This window comes from Accipiter gentilis, chromosome 7 (genome assembly GCF_929443795.1).
Source record: "Accipiter gentilis chromosome 7, bAccGen1.1, whole genome shotgun sequence".
Taxonomy (NCBI): domain Eukaryota; kingdom Metazoa; phylum Chordata; class Aves; order Accipitriformes; family Accipitridae; genus Astur; species Astur gentilis.
Window position 1 is genome coordinate 32,806,523 of NC_064886.1, and position 23,527 is coordinate 32,830,049.

Consider the following 23,527-nt stretch of genomic DNA (forward strand, 5'->3'; position numbering starts at 1 on the left):
GAGTGTTTTAAGAGCAGGAATTGAGAAACAGGCTTTTGTGAGCCTATTTGACTCAAGAGGATGATGTCCCCAACTGGGCTATTTCACATCTGATACACTGCGGCAAGGGTTTCCTGTGACAAAATTTTCATCCATGCTGGGAGGACAGACAGAGATATATCATGGGAGATGTAGCCTACCCAGGACATTTGTCTACATTTGAGACATGTTTTAAGCAGTTTCCAGATGAAGTTTCTCATTTTCAGTTGAACATACCTTGCTTTTCAACCTTTCTTCTTTTTGTCTCAGTTACTGTACTTTTCTGTGGAAAGACCAAGTAGAGGCATCATACTTGTTCTTAATATAACCTTTTCAGGACAAAAAAATTACATTTTCTGAGGATTATTTCTTATTTCTTCTGTTAGAAGTATCTCTGGAAGCATCCATACTTTCCCTTTCAGTAAGAACAGCTCACCTGATAATCAGCCCCAAATACTGCCTGTGACAATGGCAGGTGAAGGGTAGCTGTATTCTTGGTTTTCTTTTTCTTTGCATATCTGTATTTAAGACCGCTAATAATTAATTATCTGTAAGAAAGCTACTAGCTAATAATTTCTGCAGAGCAATGTGAGAACAAAACGCAACATTTGTTAGTATGTGGTTTTAGAGGGAAGAACTTCTTTTGTGTGTGCTTCTATAAGCCAGAGCAGTAGAAAGCTTTTCCACTCAAGAGTCTCTGTAAGTACATTGTATTTAAGAAGGTTTTGTTTTTGTAAGATGGTTAATTATTTTTATTTTAAAAATACATAAACAATTTAGCTGGGTTATTAAAATCCATTTGCTTTCATTATACTAGATGCTTAGTTCTTTGCCATTTACAATGTATTTCTCAAAATTGTTTTCTCCTTTCTATTTCCTTGCCAGCTGGATCTTTATTCTACCATTGCTAGCTGCCTTTTTTTTCTGCCAAAATCTGAAACATTTTTAAATTACATTAAAATGGTTTAAAATTAGACTATATGAGTATAATTTGGAAAATGTGTTAGATTGACTCAGCCTAATGAGTCAGGCCTATTTTTTAGATACACTGGGTTTATTGTAATATTTTATCTGACTGTCAATACCTCAATAAAGAAAAAGGGGGATGAAAACAAAAAATGCTCCAGCAGAGCAGAAAAAAATCAGAACAGTGTAAGTAAGAGGACAATTAGGAGGTGATTCTGCATTATTTTTGCACCTAAATTCCTTCTATTTTGAAAAGATTTTTCTAGATACAGCTTTACCTAGGCAACATTTTCCTTTCAAGCTAAGGAAACATAAGTTTATTCATTAGGACTTCAACTCAGAGTGGAGATTTCCATTCCTTAACACACATCAAGGACCTATGCTCATGCATTCAGAACTGTTTACAAAAATGGACTAATAAGAGAAAACAGCTTTATCATTGTGGCTTTCCTTGTGGTCAGCATCTGCACGAGAGAAGGAAGGGCATGAAGGAAGGGTAGTCACATTTCAACAAAAAGACAACAGAGCAAATCCTGCTCTGTTAGGTGGATGTAAGGCCATAGCTAACTGACGATTTTAAATGACTAGTTGCAGAACCATACTGCTGTATACAGAAAAGAGGATTTGGCACTGTATCAATAAAATTATTCCAGGGAGGTGGGAAAAAAAGCAACACACTGTTTCTGCTTGTAAATTTAATCTGCTCTTGCAAGGTATGTCCTGCAAGAGACAATCTTGGGGATAAATCTTCCTATGCAACTGTCTTTAAGCCCACTGAAGCAAGATTTACACCTCTATAGCCAATCCAAGGCTTGTGTTCCAACCTCCAAGCCCTGAGCAACCTCCTCATTATTTTCCAGCATGGGTTTATGCACCAGTTTGCCATTACTTGAGCTAACATTAGCCAATGCATATTGCTCTGGATAACCTGAATCACGATGCATATATGGATAGCAATGACCTAGGATCACACAACTGCTGCTCTGGCCCCTCCTCAAAGGTTCCTTGGGTCAAAAGATGAGGAACTAAATCTAAGAGTCAGGAACAAGACAATTCTGTGGCCCTTGCAGTGTGAACTGTACGGGGTCCCACCCTTTTCTAGTAAAGGGCACCACAGAAACTCTCTGTCTTGAATGAAGTCCTGCACTGAGCTGAAGTTACTTCTGCTAACCAAGAGTCTGGTGGTTCCAGTGATGCTTGCATGACAGGTATTGGTGAGAAGTGAGGCTCCTGTTTGGATACATTTGTGTGTGAGTGAAACTCTGGGGTGCTTAGGGGGGCAGCTAGCAGGTGCTATAGCCTCATGTCACCCACAGAGTGGTGTGCATACGTTATAGGGCCTGTATCAGGGCACAGCAGCTCCTTCCTGAGTTTGGTGGTAGCAGGTTGCATAGGCTGTGCTCTTCCCTTGTGTGAGCTGTGATGGGCTTGCATGATCAATATAGAAGTATTGATACATGTGAAATGCATGCCATTGCAAAACATTACATTGCATTATACTAGACCTTTTAGATAAATAATTTGCAATATTCTTTTACCCAAAGGACCCTGTCTTGGGCTCTTTTACCTAGCTTAGATTCCCATTGACATTGAAATAAAAGTTGAGGCAACTGTGTTTGGAAACTTTACAAAGAAAACATATGTATCCAGTTTGCTCAACATGGGTGTCTGAAGAAATGTTAAAAGGTGTCCAAGATGCAAATGTTTGTTTATGAAACACTCAGGAGAATTTCACAACCGCATATAAGAGCAACCTAGTTTTCCATTTGAACCCTTGTACATCAGATGTATGCTCTGTGGATACCCATTCAGCACCTGTCCTGTCATCTCATTTGCACTGATGGTTGCTTCATGAGGTTAGCATGACAGTAGAGCCTCTTAGCCTGCAGCATCATGACTGCCCTGTGCTAATCCATGTGTGGGTTCCCCTCCAGTGAGAAAGGTGTCTCACTGGCTGTACTGCCCCAGCTGTGTTCAGCACCAGTGCTTATGGAGTCGTGTGGAGAACACAAGCTAGCTGATACATTGGTTTGATTCTCATGTGGATCAGTTCCCAGATCTGGCTCCCTGTGCAGTCATGCAAGGATTAGTGCTTGCACAAGGGCAGAGATAACATGGTCAGACCTACCCCTTGCAGCAGCAGCCCTCACATAGTGTAGCTTGAAGCTACCGTGATGTTGGCTCAGTGTCAGTGCAGGTAACACTTCAATACAATGTGTGGAACTAGTTTTTAGCACCGTGAGTGCACGCAGGCTTCCCAAAGTACCAAGAAGTGGTTTCCACTCTAACGATAAGAACTTCATCAGTGTAACTTTATAAAGTGTCCAAAGTGGACACGATGGCTTTCTTGTCCACCCTAACTTTTTCACGTTGCTAAGCCCAGGATAATGACAAGAGGCTGGGAAACAGCTGTCTGCAAACTTCATATAAATTCTCATAGTTCTTTGCCATATTGTAGGAGAACTATTTCTTAGTTTATCTCAGTTCTTTTTTAGAATGTGAATCTAATTGCAAAACTATGATACTGCACTTCAGCATGTATTGCAGAGTTTCCGGGATCACGTGTAGCTGCAAACTTTCACTTCATGCCAATGTACTGCACTCTAATGGGTGAACTTTCTAAACTCAATGTTCTGAAAGCATGGAGGTATTTTGAAATAAAACCCCAGTGGATAAAAATAATCCTCTAGTATTTTACTCCCAGTTAACCTTTTGATGAGAGGGGGTATAGACCTGGGCAGTAAAGCTGAAAGTCCAGTTAGTCTCAGTGGGACTATTCATGGAATAGCTCCTCTTCTGTGTTAATGAATCAGAATCTGCCCCTGAGTAAATAATCTCCAAGTTCAACATCCGTGAACAGGGAATATACAGAAAAGAGCCATGAATACTACACAGTCATAGGTCAAGGCAAGTGGACATTTTGTGGTGTACACTTCATAATTATTGATCTGTAGCTAAAGTCCTAAGCTTGTGGATGCAGCCAAGACAGGAGTTCATGTATTCGGTAGGCCAGCTTATTTTTTAGCTTTAGGCTGAGAAATAGTCTCTTTCTGGCTCAGTCACTGTTTAATGATTCAATGCAAAGTTGAACAGTGGCTCCCAACAGAGCTGAGAAAGCCCTTCCTCCAGTGCCTGTGGGTTAGCAGGTATGTCCCTCAATTACAGAAGGGAATTAAATCTGTTTCCCTTCCACACTGCCATTTTCAGTGAATGCTGTAGCCACTGAGCTGTTGGTGAAGGTGGGGTATGAAGGCAATAGTCTTGTAAGAGGAAGGTGACTATGTTCTGTGGGGAGACCACTTTGTTTGCAGGAAGCACTCAGTTTCCTTACTTGCTTGAGTGGTGTAGGAAGATGCAGGCAGTTCCTGTGAGTCTGCTGCAGGGAGTTTGGTCTTGCCTGTGCCCACACCAGGCACATTTGCATGGGGCATTCAGACCAAAAGCAGCTAGGACTTTGGTACTTATGGCCTTTTGTGTCTCCAGGCAGTGAGTTCCATCAAACCTGTTGTTAGAGTAAGATCTGCTGGATCAAACAGAATTTCCTGACTCTAATAAAATGAAAAGAATAAAAACATATTAAATTCAGTCCTGATTCAGCTCCTAATTGAATAGATTTACCACCAACATACTGTGCAAATGCATATCTCAGATAGTGGCAAAATTGTGTGAACATCTGAGAAATTGGTACAAATGGTAGAATTTGAGTTCTAGATCCCCTTGTAGGCCAAAGGCTAAGCTCTCTTCTCTTTGACCTGATTGATGTTTGCTAATGACAGTTTAGAGGCTTGGTCGTGTTTCAGTATCATTTGAAAATTCATTTGTATTTTCAAAACTCTTATACAAGATGTCAAAGACTTTCTTAGGGACATTCTACCATGTCACTGACTTGAGCAGGAATTTATACATGAATACACTTTTGAAGGATGAGATCCTGAGCTGGCATGTATTTGCAGGTAGATGTTGAACCCCACTGTTTCATTAAGCTTGTCAATGCTTATCCAGTGTGACCTCCAGTGAACTGGGAACTGGGGTGGGAACCTCCCAAGAACGGGTTTTCCTAGGAGCACTTCTGGCCTTTTTCAGTGGAGTCTGAAAATTTTAGAAGAAGAGCTGATCCTCTTGTCTTAGAACAACTTAGGGGTTTGTTTTGGTAAACTGGCAGTAGGAGGTGAGTATGAAAAAGGAACTACAAGGGACATGGTGGGAAATTAGTTCCATCAGGGTGGGTGAGCCCTTTTTTCTCCATCAGTTTGCTGTCCCTCCAATTTGTATCATTTAATGCAAAATCTTCCCCACAAGTCTTCTGTTTGGTGGGGAAGACAGGATCATGGAAGTACTTTGCTGGGCTCCTGATTCCCCTAGCTGTCCTTGTGTTGAAATGACACCTGAGGTACCAGAGCAGCATGACAGTTAAGATCAGCATTCACCAGCAGATAATACCAGTAAAGATTTTATTTCCTATTCTAATCAAATGTGGTATCACTGATATCTGATGACAATTGCTGTCTTTTTAATAATCCCCACTGTGGAAAGCCTTGAATACTCAGTTATAGTTGCATTCCTGGAATCATTTATTCTCTGCATAGAGATGCAGTAAGATGTCTGCTCCAGTTAAGCCAAGACTTAACTGTGCCCTGGGGAGTCAACCAGCCAGCTACTGAATCTTTATCAAACTGACACGGGCGGCCCTCATCCCTGGTAGGGAGATCGAATACCCCTCACAGGAACACAGTATTCTTTCAGCCTTTCAGCATCACAGTGTAAACTAGAGCATGCATTGGCTTGCTGGCTGGGCACAAAGGGAGGGAAGCCTGCAGCCGATTACCTCTGCCCCTACCAGCTGTGGCAGTGAGACTGTGCTGCAGGTTCCAGGGATTGTGGGGATGTATTTGGACAGCTGCAGAACATGAGCAAAGGGAAGAAAAAGGGCTGTCTCCAGGCAAACATGTCCTGATTTATAACGGAACTATATTTATGTTAGTCGTAACCACATTATTCAATGTAATTGGGGTCAAGAATTGAACGAGTCTAAAAGAATGCAAAAAATAGTTTCAAAATTCCTATTATAAATAAAGACCTGGTTTAGAGGTTTTGTGAGAACTCCAGAAGTTGAAAGCGTAGCAAACCCCCAGTGTTTTCCAAAAGACAATGCCAGAAAAACCACATGAAAATTCATCTCAGTGGAGACTGACTGCTTTCAATTTATTTTTTATTTTTGGTGCTTGTCAGTGTCTCATGCTGCCCTCACTGTCATTTTACTTCACGCTATTACTGTGCAAGATGCCCAGTTCAGTATTGGTGTCTTGTAATACCAGTCAAGAGCAGGGACTGGCTGTTCATAGTTGCCAGGAGTGAATTTTCCTCCCCTCACCATGCCCCAAGGTATTAGCAGTTGCCAGTCAAACAAAGTGATGGCAGTACCCTCCAGTCTTACACTGTGTTTGTTAGATTTTCAGCTGGGAAATGTATGTATTTCCCCCCAGCTGCATTTTGGAAGGCTGGCCCCCAGGCTGAGGCACTATGTTCTGCTCTCCTTTACATTGCCCTCTCCGAGGGCAACACTGTCTGAAGAGTTCCTACTATTTGCCTGATTTTTTTTGCATCTTGCTTCTTTGCTTATGCTCTGTCTGGTAGGATAATACTGAGCCCATAGTGAAAGCTGTGCCTGGGCACAACTTTTGAGACATGAAATTTACTGTGTTTAGCTCTGTCTAAAAGGATGTTTCTCCCATCAACGAGACGTCTCCTGACTATTGTTTCTCTTCATAGTTTTCAAGCGAATATGAAGTCACCCCTCTTCCCCAAGCCTTCTCTTTCCACCTACTCCTGTCTTCTTCCATGGTACTCTGAAGAAACATTGACAAATTCTTCTCTGCAATTGACTTTTTATGGTTGTGTTGCTACAATTAAAGAAGTTGTTTTCATTTTGACAAAAAAAAGTCAGAACATGGCTTGTAAGCTATAGTAATGCTGACAATTTCTATTACAGTTAACCTTTGCTCTTCAGTTAAGGCTGTATCTCAGACCTAAGCCAAGGGTCATAGATAAAACATCCCTAGTTTTTTTCCACCTCTTAAACTGAGTTGCATCAGTGAACCATTAACTTAGTAGATTATTTACTGTTACCTTTATGGAAGAAATGCATACTGTACTTTTCCTGCATTGCTCAGGTTTGATTTATGTATGGCCTCAGTTCTATACGTTCCTCAGTGAAGCAAGGCCTTCATACCGCAGCAAAGTAAACAGGCAGCTGAAACTTGCCTGAACAGTAGTCAAAACTTACAGTAATTCACATACTTTTGTCCTCATATCTTTTCTATTTAACATGCAGCACTAACAGTCCTAGTTTGCACTGGGGAAAAACTAATTACAGCAACATTACACTCAGATAAGTGTTAGCCTCAAGTTAAACTGCAAAGGCTGGGATCCGAGCTGTGCCCAGATCCTACGGGGAGCCGTAGCCAATTAATTATAGCTCCCTGATCTGAGGACAGGTTACAAACTGGCCCCAGCACTGATTAGAGCAATATTAGAGAAAAGATTACAGCATCTTGGGGGCTGCTCTAATCAGGACCAGCTGCTGGTAGCTATTGGGGCCTGCCAGAGCATGGCTTGTGTTGGACTGCACCCCTCTGTGCCCTTGCTGTGGCCTTGCAGGGGGCTGCAGGAACTGGTTGCACGAAATCTCTGGCAGGATAAAATATCCAGGCTGAAAACAAGTGAGTTCTTTCAAAGGAGGCAGCACACGGAAGTGGGGAGGCCATGGGCTGACTAAATCTTCATCCTCCCATTGGGCAGCTCAGCAGGAAGAGATAACAAAACAGGAGACATCTGCTGGTAGTGACCAGCTTTTCTGCTCTCTGACTAGCAAATGGAGTCTTCCTGGCATGATTTTCCACTTCCTCCCAGTCTCACCAGCCTATCTTTGAGAGTCAGATTTTACAGTAATTTTGGGGAGGTGGACTTCCCTATTTCTTCTCCTGCACACTCCTCTTTGCTGTTGCCAAACATTATCTCCCCTCCCAGCACATTGGAGCTCCCCAAAGCAAAGGGAGTGGAGTGTGAGGAAACCAAGGGATTTGTCTGACTCAGCTTCATTTGGTCTTTCAATCAATTGAGAAACAAATGTGATATCCCCTCCACTCCCTATTGACTGGGCCTGTGTGTGTAGGTCAGGCATCTGGAGCTGGATTTTCCAATGGTTAGGAAAGAGCTTAATCCTTAAGAGGAGATTTGTAGGGAGGTGCGGAATAAAAGGGATAGGTTCTTGATACCCTTACAATGAGAGCCAGGAGAGAGGTGATTCACTCAGCAATGCTAGTAGCCTTCTACAGACACCTTTTAAAGGAGGCCAGAGCTCCTAGAGAAGGGCAGTACAAGCCAGCTACGGATGCTTTTATGCTGTTTACATTGACTTCAGCTGTTTTCTTGACAAAGCAGGGCTTAGTGCTCCTTTCATTCTGTATTGTGAGGAATGATAGGCTTAATCTGTTTTGACAAGCAAGTTTAGTTCTGCACACCATTACTGCTTTGCTAATGGGGATAGCTGGGTCTAACAGTGATGTTAGGGGTGCAGGGTAGGAGCTTGACTCTGCTGCTCTGTAGCATGTGGTCTGATGGTGCCGCAGAGGCTCTGCATGCTCTGAGCACCCCCAAAGGGCTCCAGTCCTGACTATTTTAAGAAGCCGATTCCCTGTGGCAGTGGACAAGTCTGGGGACAGCACTGCCAGATGCTATCTTGCTACATCTAGCATGCCAAAAGTGGCACAATTTCTGGGGGCAGAGGAGAAAAAGAGGACAGAGAAAATGTTGGAATCTCACTGTTTTTCTCCCACACACATCTGCCTTTAAGCACAGGGCTGCTGTGCATTGCGCAGCACTGTTTAGCTTGAGCCTGGGGTGTCCAACTGTGTCAGGGCTGCCACTGTCTTTAGTGGCTGCCACTCTGTCTTTAAGCACCAGATTATGCCACAGAGCCCAGAGGCTAGCAACAAACTAAACTTGGGCTGCTTTTCTTCCAACACCCTCTTGGATACAGGTCCAAGATTTCACATCTCTCAGCTGTGATGTTTTCTTGCCTTCTGGCCTTTGACTAGATGGTGCTGCCCAGACCACTCAGCAGCTGAGTAGTGGTTCATGCCCTTTTGCCCTCCAAACATCCCGGTACCCCTTGAGTTCTCAGGACACACAGTACCCTCCGTGCAGAGCCCATCTCCCTCACCCTGCACTGTCAGGACATAGGCATGCACAGGTAGAACGCCCCTTTCCATGTTCTACAACCTGTGTCAGCATTTGCAGGGCCCCTGCCAGCAGCCCCCATCATCCCCTACATACTCTGCCACTCCCCATCCACCACTTTTGGCATTGTCCAAATGGAGTGCAGCCCCAGGTGCTTCCTCCAGACAGCTTAAGAAAGGCTAACTCATATTACTGTATACATTTCCTTTCCCTACCCTCTCCAAAGGAGTATATCAATATCTGCACCTGTATGGGAGAAGGCATTGTGCTCTCAAATCCCAGTCCCCCTTTGGCCACCATGAGTTGTGTATGGAGATGTTTTAGTAGGTGAGGCAGAGGAAGCTGTCTGAGAAGGGAAACAAAAGCTCTTTGAGTGCATGAGATCTTAATTCAATATTGCTTGTTCCTAGTCAAACTCAAAAGTGTAATTCATTGAATGGACATAACACCCCTCTCTTTTCTCTTTCCCAGCCTAGATACTCTTCACTCAATTTAAAACAGCCCATATCAGTGGATCTTAATCTAGTTGGGTGCCACAGTAAATTATGTTAGGTGAATTTTAAGCAGCCCTAAAAGCACTCACTGAATCAGCTTTAAACTCATTTTAATTAGACCAGCGTGTCTTTGTGAGTGGTTGATGCATTTTGGTCCCAGCTGTGCCATGGTTCTGTGTTTCAGCCCTGACCTTGCTCTAGCCATGCTTAAGCACCCTTTTTAAAGACACCTCTAGATGTAGCACTCTGTGTAGTGCAGCATGGCTTATGGTAAGGTCTTAGAGGAAACAGTTCAGTCCTATCCTTCATGCTCACAGTGTTGTTCATAATCAGTGTCAAGATAACAATCTGCTAGTGTTTTTCCAAAGGAATGAAGCTACAATTTTCCTCTGCATGACAGTAGCTCTGAAGAGGAGTTTGGTTTGCCCCTTATTACAAATAGCCAATTGCAGGGTTGAGCAAGATGATGAAAACTTTGAGGTTATGTAAGGTCAGGAAGAGAAAGCCCATGTGGCCTTAAGTGTGCTTAACAGGTGAATTTTAAGTACCTTTTTCCTTCCCTGGAAGACACAAAGAATTCAATTCAATTCCTCTTTTCCCATGGTTTAAACCTTCCTATTATTTCCATTATTATTGTTTTATATTTTCTTCTATTCTGTGCCTCAGTGTGTGCATTATTTTTAGCTGCTGGTTGCTCTCTCTTTTAAGCATACAATGACATGAAAAATCTTCAGCTGTAGGACAGGACTCATAGATGCAGTAAAAGAGGCATCTGCATTGCTAGCTCTGTTCATGGTGGTACTGTCCTCTGACAGCTCAGTTCCCTGGGGTGCATGTGTAAGTAGTCCTTGAGACTCCAAGGTATCTCTTGGGAGAAAGGCAAACTAGTGTTCGGGCCATTCTTCCTGTGCAGGATTCATGGCATGGCCTAGATTTTTTTCAGAATTTTTCTTCCAGAATTTTATAAAGGGAGAACATTGTTTTTCAGGAAATTAGATGTTTCATGTTGACCCTCACCTCTCACAGAGGATTGGGCTGATTGTATTAATTGCTCAGACTCTGCAGGAAGCAAACTTCAGCTGTGTACCACAAACAAGAAAACTCATGCTCTTTAAAGCCTCTCCTTATTATATTCATTGGCATTCAGAAGAGTCAGGATGTAAATCTGTATTGAAAATGCAGAGACTAAAATTCTGAACACAGCATTTTTCTTCCGTAGATTTAATCTACTTTCATTTATAACCTAGCAGTTCCAATGAAGTCAGTAGATTAGATTTTACCCTACAGGAAAAAACACACAGAGATTCAGGATTTGCACAGAATCCAGTCCCCTGTAGTTTTTGCTTTAGTGAGCACAGTGACCTCTCTCCATGTCAAAGCTAGGAGTGGTGCACATCACCCTTCAAATACCTACTCTCCTAAAACAAATGTCGTTCTTCCTCTTGGAGGCCAGTGGGTACCAGTGGTTCTAAGCTTTCCTCCTCTGCCGCAATTTCTGTGGGTTTTCCTCTGTGAAAACTTCATCATTTCTAAGCTCACCATTTCTCTCAGTCACTCACTGTCTGCCTTTAAAAATAGTTTCACTTGTGCATTGCTCAATCAATGCTATTCTTATATTTTTCTATTTTTGGAGCTGGAATTTTAGACCTGTAAGATGATGCTGAGTAGTGGCCATTGCTAAGAATCAGTGAGCTCCAAGATCCTCGGAAATGGAGAGCGATTGGGGTGACTCCTCTTCTGCCTCATTGCCTGCCAGACCTTGCAATGAGCAAGCTCACTTCTGCCCCAAAAGCAGGCTTAGGTCAGGTGTTAAAGGCTGAGCACCAGCACCGGAGCCATACCAAATCACCTGAAAATGTTGGCCTGGATTTTTCAAAGTATAGGTATGTTTTTCTATTACAGTCCATTTTTCCTAGGCTTGGAACTGGAAATATGGCAGAGATAGTAATTCAATGTAAGCAGGATGGTGGGAAGCCTCAGACTGTGTAAAGGGCACCCAGCTTGTCTGTGCCTGCTGTGGGAGGCATGTGTGCATGTTGAAGACTTGAATGCAAAAGCCCTTTGCATGTTTGTGCAAAGTCTGGTTAGCGTGTAGGATGGGCATGAATGAAGTGCATGCACTTGTATGCATGTCTACTGGTGCTCCTAGTCTCAGGGGTCGCGTCATTTAAAGTTTAAAATGGTTAATAATGTTTTCTATTTTATTTTGGTATAAATAAGGAAGTGCAGTGAGCAGCCATCTTTACAGTCAGCCATTTTCAGTTCCCCTTTTTTTCTGATCCACCCTTGGACACGAGAACTCCTGTGAGCGCATGCAGCTCAGAAGCAGTCCATGGTCACTTCAGAAGTCATATGAGTCATTTAGTTGACTAGATTTTACTGGAAGTCACTGTTCTGATTTCAGTAACAGAAGTATGCAAGTAATGGAAATAATACAGAATTTAAATGTTCGCTTTTTAATTTGATTAACAGCAGGATCCATTTTTTGCTATTACTTTCACACAATACTTTCAAGTAATTTTCTGGAGTTCCTTAATTTTCACATTTCACTGCAAATTTGTTGCTATAGCTCTGATACGATTACATTTGAATTCAGCATGTTAGACAATGGTAGGATTACATCAATTAGAGTAGAGAAAATCACGACTCTAGATGCAGTGATGAAGGGTAGAATAGGAAATAGTGCTGAGAGATAAGCTGCACCACAGCTGGTGCGGCAAGACAACTGCTCAGTTACAGAACAGTTGAAAATAATGGTTAGGAAAGATGTGTTCTGTGATTGAACCCCACTCACTGCTTGTGTGATTTCAGAACTAAAGTAATAGATCCTTGTACATGAAATGTTTTTGCACAGTATAGGTCGTACCCCGTTTTAGTGAGATCCACATAACAGGTGTTTATCGTATATGGCTGATACTGAAGAGCAACCTGCCTTTAGGATAAAGGCAAATGGCCCTGCATTTAAAGTCAAAGGTCCCAGGCAGGAGAAGGGGGAGTGAGGTCACAAAAAATGACCAACGCTTGACTTGAATTCCAGTGAACTCAGCTGCATTAGCATAACGCTTCCTTTGAGGGAAAGTATGTAACATCTTTGCAACGTGTTGGACTTCCCAGTGGCATCCAGTTGCACAAGATGAGATCTACTGCTTACCTCCTAGTAGCATTACTGTATTGCTAATAGTATGACTATTCTAGTTCATTTACTAGAGGGCCAGATTTTTTAAGCTAAAAATCAGGGATTCAAACCCAGTGAATAAACCATCTGGTCTTTCCTCAGGAGACTGCATGAATAATCAATGATGTTAATCATGTGAACAGATGCTGAAAGATTAGATTTTTTTGCTCCGCCAGTATAAAGATTCCTTATTAGCATGGCAAAGTAGTTTTGTAATGCCTTTATCAGTTCTCAGAATGATACGCATTGTTCTTCCCATGCATGGTGAGCATACCTGCCTATGGGGACTGTCTCAGTATTGTGCCTACTGAACATCTCTTGACTTTTGCTTGTTAAAGTATGTGCACGGTAGTTGTGATATTTCTCAGTTTCTGGTAATTCTGGGCTAACTTCACTAGAGCTGAGCTAAATTGAATCCCGGCCATATTTCCCTCTGTATGTGTTGTAATAATCTCTTCCTCCTCCCTTTGCCTGTCATGTCTCCTCACAGTCTGTGACCGCTGGACTCAGCTGCTCTAGAGCCCGTTTATAGCAGTTTTGCAGCTCACTGACAGGCTGGGTGCCGCAGCAGACCAAGAAAATATGGTAAAACCCAGAAAAGAGAAACCAGGTCTATTTGATGAATTTCTAACTTTAATATATGTAAGATCAAATGTAGTTAAGAAAACCCAAGCTATTGGGAGGACAATCCGTGCAGAAGATACTCTTGTCACTGAAGTAAATTGCCAGGTTCTGGTCATTTTTGGTAATAAAAACAGATCTGTCAGCTCTGACTAAACTGGCAGTAATCAACAAATAGCACAAGGGCTGAATATGGCTATATGGTGTCTTTCACAAGGATGGAAGGTACAGTTTTTCAATGTTTTTATTTTGTTTTTAACATTTTACATGCATTTTCGTCATCAGTCTGGGTCCAGAATTCTCTCTTAAGAGGTTCAAATGAATGCTGCATTTGAAAACGGCACTTGTTAACTTTTCCAGGCCAACTTCTACAGGGTCTTAATAATATTCTCAAAGGAGTAGCCACTGATAAGCAGGACCTACACGAATGAAGTGTAGACCAGTGTTTAAAGCTGCACTGGTTATGTTTCCATTGATTATGCAACCCATTCAAATCTATAGAAGGTCTGCGTTCATTAGCAATTGCTGTCTGAAGTCAAACAAACACAGTAGCCCGAACTTCAGATGCCAGAAGTCAAACCACAGTCAGACTTGAGAACAGAAAGTACAATACATAGAGAGGGATTTTGAAATGCTGTTCTAGTGAACTTTTCATAGCAGTGAAAATGATGTAACCATTTAAGGAGTTTGAGGTACAGCATGTCAGTTGCTGAAATGCTTAAAAATAAACCACAGCACACTCGTTTTCACAGACTGGGAAATCGAAGTGCAGAAAAGTGAAATGACTTGGCTGGGGAAGCACAGTAGCCTCTAGCAGGTCAGGACCATATCCCAGTTGTCCAAGGCCTGCTGCTTTCTGTGCAGCATTATGTCTTGTATAATAATTGCAGTCTGTTGTCATTTTTCTCCTTTTTCTCAACTGGGAGGGCTGTAAGAAATAGCTGTTTCACTTGCTAGGTGACAGTTTTCCTTACTTCTCACTAGGAGAGATGAGTTACCAGAAGTGCCCTACAGAGAGAACAGTACTTGTTGCTGGGAAGTTACACGTTCAAGTGTCCAAGCCCCAAACCACAATGTACTATTTACTTTAGACAGTCATGCGATAACGCGTTTCTTTCTGTTGTAAGCTGTTAAAAATAAAACAAGGATGCAGAAAATAAATGTTAGGACAGAAGGAGCGCCCTGACTTTCCACATAGCTAAAACAGCAGGGTGGCAGCCCTTGGAGCCGAACAAAAGTATAATTCAGGGAGTGATTTCTTTTTGCCCAGATTCAAAGAAATCATCACACAATTTCCCTACCTTTTTAAAACTAATTTTTAAATCAGGCCTGTTCAGAGTGTCATGTTGGATGCTGACATGTGACTAGGAAGCAGCTATGCAAAACTGTATCTGCTTGGCTCATGTCTCCTGTTTGCCACCTAACTCTTGGTCAGGTTGAAAGCTGAGCTTACAGTGGGCGCTGTGTCATTGGGCTTGATCTGAAAGTTCTCTGGGGCGCATGTGCTGAGTTCATTGTAATTCAAGTGAAGTAGGGTGGTTAAGGGCAACTGATGATGGGCCATGTCTTCATCTGTATTATGGCATGCTTTATGTGACAGTTACCATCCTGGACAATTATATACTAAAAGCAGTGATTTCTTTAGCTAAAGTTTGGTGATCCAAGCAGCCGCTGTGAAAGACTTCTGCCAGCTGTGTGCTGGAAATAAGGAAGGAGAGATGGGCAGCAAGAAGGGACATAAAAGGTACATTTTTCCCAGGATTAAAACAGCTCCTCTTTGGGTATTGTAAAATAAATCATGCCTAGTGCTGGTTCCCAATAAGAACGTAATACAGTGAAAGGTTGTCAGTAATTTGAAATAGGAATGATTGTCACTAATTAGCTCCTGGCCTCAGCATAGAACCTGTCTTCTCAGGGTAACAGCTGTACGCTGCAGGTACTGTTTGTTATGCATATTGGAAGTACACTTGCAGAAACAGGCAGGTTACCTCCTCCTTACGGGGTTTATATGAACACATTTCCAAGGCAAGTGACTGAAAAGCATCTTGCTCCAAAGCAGGCTCTTAGAGGGTTTCACACTGTCTGAGCAGATGGAAACCGCCACTGCTACCACTTCTGCTCTGTGGGACGGAGCGTGTCGATCTGCACAGGGGCAGAAATTACTATCTCTTATCGCCATAACTTACATGTGACCAAGAGGGCGGATGCTGTAGCCCAGCAGGTACAGAAGATTCCACGATGTGTTATCTCTAGCCACGGACTGTCCTGTTTCCAGGAACACTCTTCTGATGGAAGAGATAAGAGCCTGCCAGTAACTTCTCTTATGTGAAGGAGTCAGCAAAAGTGCCTTCATCAAAATGGTTTTGTAATTGCATTAGTTTCTAAGAAGCACAGGAGGAAATATAGGTACAGCTGCATGTCATGCCCTACTTTTTTACATATTCTTGTTAGGTAATTGTATCACATTTGCCGTGTAGCTGATAAATTAAATGTATTATGAAATAGTACACAAATAAATCAGTCCTGCAAATGCGAATTGGCAAACCTCCTAAATACAGTGAGATACTAGCAAGTGTGAAGACGGTCACTTTTTCTGGAGGCTGAAAGGATCAGCTGCCAATATTTCAATCTGTGCATGATTTGAATCTTTTTTTAGAACAGGATGGATCAAAGATACCTTACAGTGTATAGTAATTAGCCTACATTAGGAATTCCCCCATAATCCAACCCAAATCAGCACAAATGTACAGAAAGATCCATTTATACATTATTCTTTAAAATAATTTGAAACAAAGAAGTTTTTCAAAATTTCTGTACTGAATTTCAAGCCCCTCTGTTTTGTGGTTAGCTCTAGGTCTCTGGCATCTTTCCAGGCTGGAGCTGAATGAACACTTTGGGGTTTTGCAAGCAGGAAAGTATGGAAACTAAGGGATAAAGGCCTGATCCAAAGGCCATTTTTTGCAGTTGGCCTAGAACATTTCCATTAGGCCAAAATAATTAAGGTCATTGTGCCACCCTGCAATGTCCAGGCAATGCTGAGATCTTGCTGTCTGTAACTAAGTGCATTCAGCTCTTCACGACAGCCCATTTTGCCCTGTGTTAGCCCCCTGGCAAACACTTTCACTGCTTTTGTCATTATCTATAGCATCCTTCTGGGGACTAAGGTGCAGCCAGGCATAAACCAAGAAAAAGTGAAGAAACACAATTTGCAAATGAGTTGGGATCCCTGCAAGTGAATGGAAGGTCATTGTTTCTAGACCATGTTCCTGAGCTACTTCTAATCAGACTGTGTCTGGGGTTTCTGGGATTCTGTGGTGAATGAGTCAGGTGATACACTGGTATGTGAGGACAGGTAGCTGTGGGCATTACAGTGTTCTCAGAAAAATTCTAACAGGGGATTAGTGTTGCAAATTGCTGTTTAGGCTACCTCAACTCTATTGTTGGTTATTACTCCCTATCCCCCTCTTCCTCTCTCAGATTTAACTTCTGGTATTCCCTCTAGAGAGCATCTCCTAGAGACAGAGTCTGTCCATCACTTTGGCCCCTCGTTGGAGTGGGAATTTGCTTTCCCCATCTGTGTTCAACACTAACACCATGAGTCGGGTTATGCACTGCTTCTGCTGCTTTTGAAAGAAGAAATTCATCTTGATTCTGGAAATATTGCACTCCTGGGCCAGCTCTTGCAGAGCGTTCTTGCTGTCATGTGGAGTAATGGGAAGGATTGGAGAAATAGCCAGGGGTCTGAAATACACAGTCGTGAGACTTGCCAAAATGCCAGACTGCTCCAGAGGGGCAGGCTAAGTCCAGGCTTTCGATGGCTGACAGATCCTGAGTGCCCAGACATTCACCCCATCCCAGAGCTGCTGGAGGAGACCCTACGGTTGCTACAGCCTTGACAATCAGCTGGTTCTGTGGAGGACAGCCACAACCCCCAGATCCTGTTCAGGCCACATACAAAAGCTCTGTGTGTTGCAAGAGGACTACAGACCACACTTGGGAACCGTTGATGGGCAGCTTCCCGGCCTCCTGGCCCCACAGCATCACCCTGAACTCATAATTTCTGCTGAGCCAGAGGCCTTCCATGAGTTAGCCTGAAATGAGAATGCTTGTTTTCCTCTTGCACTGAGTAAGAGACTGACAATATCTAATTGTCAATACCCCTCCCTTGAGAGACATGCAACAGCGTTGCTCCTCAGGGCATATTCCCCTCTGCTGTATTTAGAACAGTTTGAAAAGACCAAATTTTAAAAATAATAATCTTTCCAAAAACTCCCCACCCACCAGCACTCCCCTGCCAAATTTCAGTTTGAAGAAAATGAAAAAGGACAAGTTTATACACTCTGATGAACGGGAGTTCAAAATGGAACCTGAATATCATAATTCTTGCAAATGTACACTGATAATGGAAAGCAGTGGTGATGATGGCATTGTGCCCAGAGGGGGCCTTTGTTGTAGATGCTTTTGGTGTTGCTTCTTTTTGCAGTTTATATTAAAGGTGAAAACATCTGTTTTCTTCAGTGTTTATGACTACTTTCCTCCCTCTTAGCTTATCGGTGGAAATTTTAAATAAATCTACACATCAGTATGTCTGCAATATTCTTAACTGCAAATCACTTGCACAGTGAGTTTAGCTATTTTTCTGTTCATGAAACTCCTACTTTCTGCAGATGTTATTTCTTAGAGTTATTTGTGAATATTTGCCACAAAAGACCAAGTGGACAGTTGTCAGACTTTTGCTGCTCCTATTAAGTATTTGTAAAGGAAGGGTCACCTAAATAGATGGCATTATCTGTTCCCAGATTTCATAGACAGTATTTGCCCTGTGTATGCACACTAAATCTGAAGTGAATGATAATATCAAATTATTTAATTGGCTTACATACACTTGCTTTAGAAAATCAAAGGAAGCTTAAATGTCGTGATTGAAAGTTTCTTTAAAACTTACATGAACAGAACTCTTTGGTGCAAATTGCCTCAAACGCCATGTAGGGGGCTTGAAATTGGGTGGGATAAGAATGGCTTTGAATTTGTAAACAGAGGGGTGGATGCTGGGTTGCACAGTACTTGCACTGATCAAATTTAGTGATGTGAATTTTGCAGCTTGGAATCAGTTGTCTTTGTGCAAACTCCACTGTGGTACTGTAATACTTATTCAGCTCAGGTCCAGGCAGTCATTTCTAAAGGTTTGTTTGTGCCACTATGATTTGACATCAGGTAATAGGTATTTTACCTAATCTTGTAATTAAAGGCAGAATTTAATCTTTAGATTTCATAAGGCTATAACAATTACCTTTTACCCATGCACATGAAATACTGCATCAGGCAAATCTATAATTAGTTAAAACTAAAACAAAGTGCATTTCTATTATTAACAATATTGCATAAAAGTCTCAGTGCCATAGCTGAAAAATCAAAGCCAAGTAACAGTTCAGAGACAGTTGCTGCTATAAAACTTTTGACCTTAGTTACCGAATGTACATACAAACAAATAAACTAACCAGACAGAGATAGTCCCCTAGGAGCAATCATGATTTGCAAAATTTTGGGGGCTTTTAGCCAACCTGTAAAGTTGATGAAATAAAAAGTTTGCCTGTGTGTGCCAGCTCATTAATCAGTGCCCCTTTTCACTAGCTGAAAGGCTGGTTTGTAGATTTGCTTCTATTCAAGGCATCCGGTTTTGCATCCTTTCCAGTAAATATTGCTGACTTGAAGGCTCCAGGAGTCAGGAAGTGTTTTGCTGAAACATCATGGACAGCACTGTGTATCTTGCAGTGATAGCTCTGTGGAAGGCCGTAAGTCCAGTCTTGCCAGTTGTATTCTTTAGATACAGCTGTCCTCTTGGATACATATTGCTTCATGTTGGCTTAAAATATTGCTATGCTAGATTGTCAAATCTGGGACCCCTTGGATAACCAGTTCCAAAGAAATTTCTTCAGTAATGTTAGAGGTTTTTGATGGTAAGCATTGCTTGTTCAACAGGTCTCAAGTATGCCTAGTTAGTTCTCAATATTCCTGTGTTGATTCTTCTGCTTATTGTTAGTTTCTGGCCTTGGCACATCTCACTTGGAGTCCTGAGGATTATTTTGATGACGGTTTGTGTTAGTCTCCATCATTCAAGTCTTCTTGCAGTCAGATGCAATCATGCTCCAGTGATCAGCAGAAGTGGTCATTATTGAACCTTACATGTTTTTTCCATCTTCAGCATAAATTTTTCTTTGACAGCACGCTCATTCCCGAAGCCCCTTGAAGTCCCCTTTGAAACACATATTAGAGGCTTAAACTTATTGTCTGCCTTTTACATACTGGGGTAGGTAATGGTGCATAATGGGGACACTTCAGGGTAGAGTTTTAGGAAGTGACAACCCCTTCTTAGTGTCTGTGACGACACATAGGACCTGTTAAGCTTGTTTTCCAGAGCGTTGTTCCCAGCTAGCACTGCCTACCAACTCTGGAAACAGGGCTTTGTATCTCATCTCTTAGCCTGAACCCCCTAAGCTAGGGGAGAATCATAAATATGAGCCTCAGTTATCTGCCATGCAGCACCTATATGGTGCAGCTGAAATCAGAGCTGTGGTGCCTCTGACATCCCTCTTCAGGACGTCTGTCGGAGTATGTGTTTGAATAGCTATATAACATGCTGATCTTATCCCATTTCAATACACATCTACTCAAAGAATATTGCAATTGACTTACATAAGAACTAGACAAAACATTGCCATTTAAAGGTCATTCACATTATTAAAGCATGAACAGAATGATCCCTTTATTCACGTTTTGGTTCAGACACTGTGTCATCATGAGGCATAGGCAGTAAAATAGACAAGCAGATGTTAGGAAACCAGCTCAGCAAAAAATTATTTAAAGGTTTACAGAAGGTCTTCCCATGTTCAGGTGCACGGATGATGATGTGAGGATGCACACAGTGTGAGGCTGCCTCTGGCTCTAGGCCCTCATCACTGGGAGTGGAAGGGAAGAAATGAGGTGACTGTGGGTACCCACTGTGAGTCACAGAAAGGTGCTGGGATGTAGCTGTAACCCTAAACGAAGTGCCATCAGCAGAGGGGTAACACAACTGAAGAAAGCATACTACAGCTTTCCCTCCCCCCCCCCCCCCCCCTTCCCTTTTTTAAGTACAAGCACACTATTCTCTGTGTTTTGGGGCAAATCCTGTTGTTCCCTTTGCCCAGCCCCTGGGACTACTCCTGGGAGAATAAAGAGCTTAGAAAGCTTGGGAAAGTAGTCCCACATCCTTGCAGCTAGTCACTAAATCCTGTAGGCAAAACTGGAGAAACGCAGGCTTTGTTCTGGAGCAAGAGCAAAGGGCCATCTTCTGCCCTTTACCCAATAATATTTATTTCCCCAAGTGCTGATCTGAATTAAACTTTTTCACAAGCTATTTTTGAAGTAAATCACCTCACCAAGCTTCGATATGGGAGTCCTGTGAGCTAGGCTTTGAAACAGCTGATTGCTATAACAAAAGGTTAAAGTATCATGCATAAAAATGACCCTTTGCCTTCAGAAAAAGGCCACACAAAGCAACCTACATTTTGTCCACCTAATAAGATACATATGGAGCTTACATCAATAAGCCTTTAATCGTATGTGTGTCTTCACTAGCTGTGCTGTGACTTGTTTGGGCTGTATAAACTCTTCAGAGCCCTGTCCTTGTATATTTGTGTGAAATGTCTTGCACACCTACAGAGCTGTATATAAAAAACAAATCCTAATCCTCATCAATAATCAAAGAAGGGAGCAGCTGCATGCTGTACTTTGGCTGACCCTGGCCCAAGTGAGCTAAAGAGAAGAAAATAAAAACCCTGTATATGGCACTGTGAAGTAGTAGACAAGTGTCTCAGCTCCTGTCTGAAATGATCCGCCTACCTGCAACGCTGCAAAAACATGGAGGATTTTTCTTCCCATCAGTAACAGGCTGTTACACCAAGCACCTCTCTGGTTCTGCAGATCCTTGTGGCCTGCACAGCTTGTGAAGGGCTGCAGCAAAGCACATGCATGGGTAGGTCCAAGGACAGGCACTGGGACTGTCTCTGGCCCAGGAGGGGAAGAGGCAGGATGACTCCAGAAGTGCACCTGCAGCCTGACATGGCTCCGAGGATGTGAATGTCACTTCTTTCAAATGGGCATCACTTTGTTGAAGCCAAACTTCCCATATGGCCATTTCCACAGGCTACTCTGTGTGAGGCTGGAATTCTTGGGACGACACAAGGTGTGAATTTGCTCTACTTTGCCTTCACTGCCTGCCAATCTTTGACTGTTTTCAGCCCTCGCAGGGATAGTGGATATGCACAATTTCACATGTTCCACCACAGCTGAATTTTCCATACAAATCCCCACTTTACAGCTCTCCTGTGCTCTCGAAGATGAGAAATGATGTTCTTGCCAGTTTAACCATGTAAGCTTCATCATAATCTGAGTTTGGGAGAGAATTAATAAATCCCAGTGCATGTTTCCTGGGAAGGAATTCTGGTCTGTTTTCAAGGCGATGATGCAATCTCATTGATGGAGTGAGAATAACTTTTCTTTCAGTCCACACCTTGGGTTGCACATTAGTTACGTAGAACAAGTGAAGTATTCCCAAGAACACCAACAGAAGAGCAGTAATTTTCCTTCTCTCCTTTTCCCACCATTCTTAAATCTTCCCTGTTCTCCCTTTCAGCTTTTAAAACAGCATGTACTGCTTTATTTTAAAACTTAAATCCTTCCATCAGACCTCTTCTGCTGGCTACATGCCTGTCTTCCTTCTGCCTGCTGCGCTAAAAATAATGCTGTGATCATGCCAGTGACAGTTGATAGGGGACCAGCTTATAGGACTGGCTGAATCAGCAGTATGGGGAGCACCAAAGTAGCGCTGTTACATTGCTACCTGAGAAGTGATGCAAACTTCTAGCTCTTTTATTTTAAAACCTTTGCTTTGTCTCTAAACAAGCATGCAGTTAACATCTGTCTTGCAGAGTAGCCTTTTTAGCAAGGAGTAGTTACACTTGCAGAGAGTTTCAAAGTTTACAAAGTTTTCTTTTCCCCTCTCTTTACCACATCTTTCCTAGTGCCCTTGTTTTCCTTTTTCCCTAAATAGGAGGTAATTCAACGTTGATCTCGTAAGGTTGCATCCAAAATGCCACAGATCTTTCAGGATCCATGGACAATCCATTTTCAAACTGATTTTTTTTTTTTAATAGAAATATTTATTCTCCTGGAGCTGCTTCTCAAAGACTTAAGGCAGTGGTTATATGACAAAGTAGGTAACTTTTAGTCACTTTGGTTAGGGAAGCAGTTCACCCGTGGCTTTTTGCACTATTTTAGTTTTTTTGTGGTCTGAACTTGCTTGTTAAAACTGCTGTAATTCACTATTAAAGCTAGAAAACTATTTCATAAGTGCATAAGCACTACATGACATATCTTCCTATGTGCTGTAGGTTGTTATTAGTGCCTTTGTTGGATGGCTTTTGTTGTCTTTACTCTTTCTTAGTCTGATCTGTGGACTGGCTCTCACTTTGGGATAAATCTGAATTGCAGTTTTAGAATATGGAATTAAATTATGTGTCTTATTTGTTTGGCTTATTTCTTTGTTGTGAAGCTATTAGTACCTCACTCATGCTGTAAACCATACTTTATTAAAATAAATATTGAATAATATACAGTTCAACTATGTTGAGATAAATATTCACCCACTGGTTTGTCCCTGCTGCCTAGTGGTCTTCAATTGCTGTTCACTAACTAAAGCCCCATTACGTCTTACTTGCTCTTTTGCTTTTCTTACATAATGTCCTGGGGATGCAGGTAGTCAGTGAAGGACAGCATAAAGCCAAGTCTAGCAGAAGACTTCTTTGGCCCCAAGACAATCTTCAAATCTTTGCTGTCATTCTTCTAGACTGGCGAAGGCCATATGGCCAATTTACAATTTAGTATTTAGAGAGGCAAGGAGATAGACTCTTGTTATGTGGAGCTCACTTTATCTAGGAAATACTGGAATTTTGTGAAAATAAGTGGAAAATAAAGA

General features: G+C 42.1%; 1 long non-coding RNA gene across 1 annotated transcript in view; it reads left to right on the forward strand.

Moving 5' to 3' along the window:
- Positions 1–2,071: 2,071 nt before the first annotated feature.
- The window catches only part of LOC126041207 (uncharacterized), a 73,952-nt gene continuing 52,496 nt past the window's right edge, over positions 2,072–23,527 (forward strand). The window contains exon 1 of the long non-coding RNA XR_007506776.1: positions 2,072–2,192. This is a non-coding gene — a long non-coding RNA (uncharacterized LOC126041207). The remainder of the gene's footprint in view (positions 2,193–23,527) is intronic.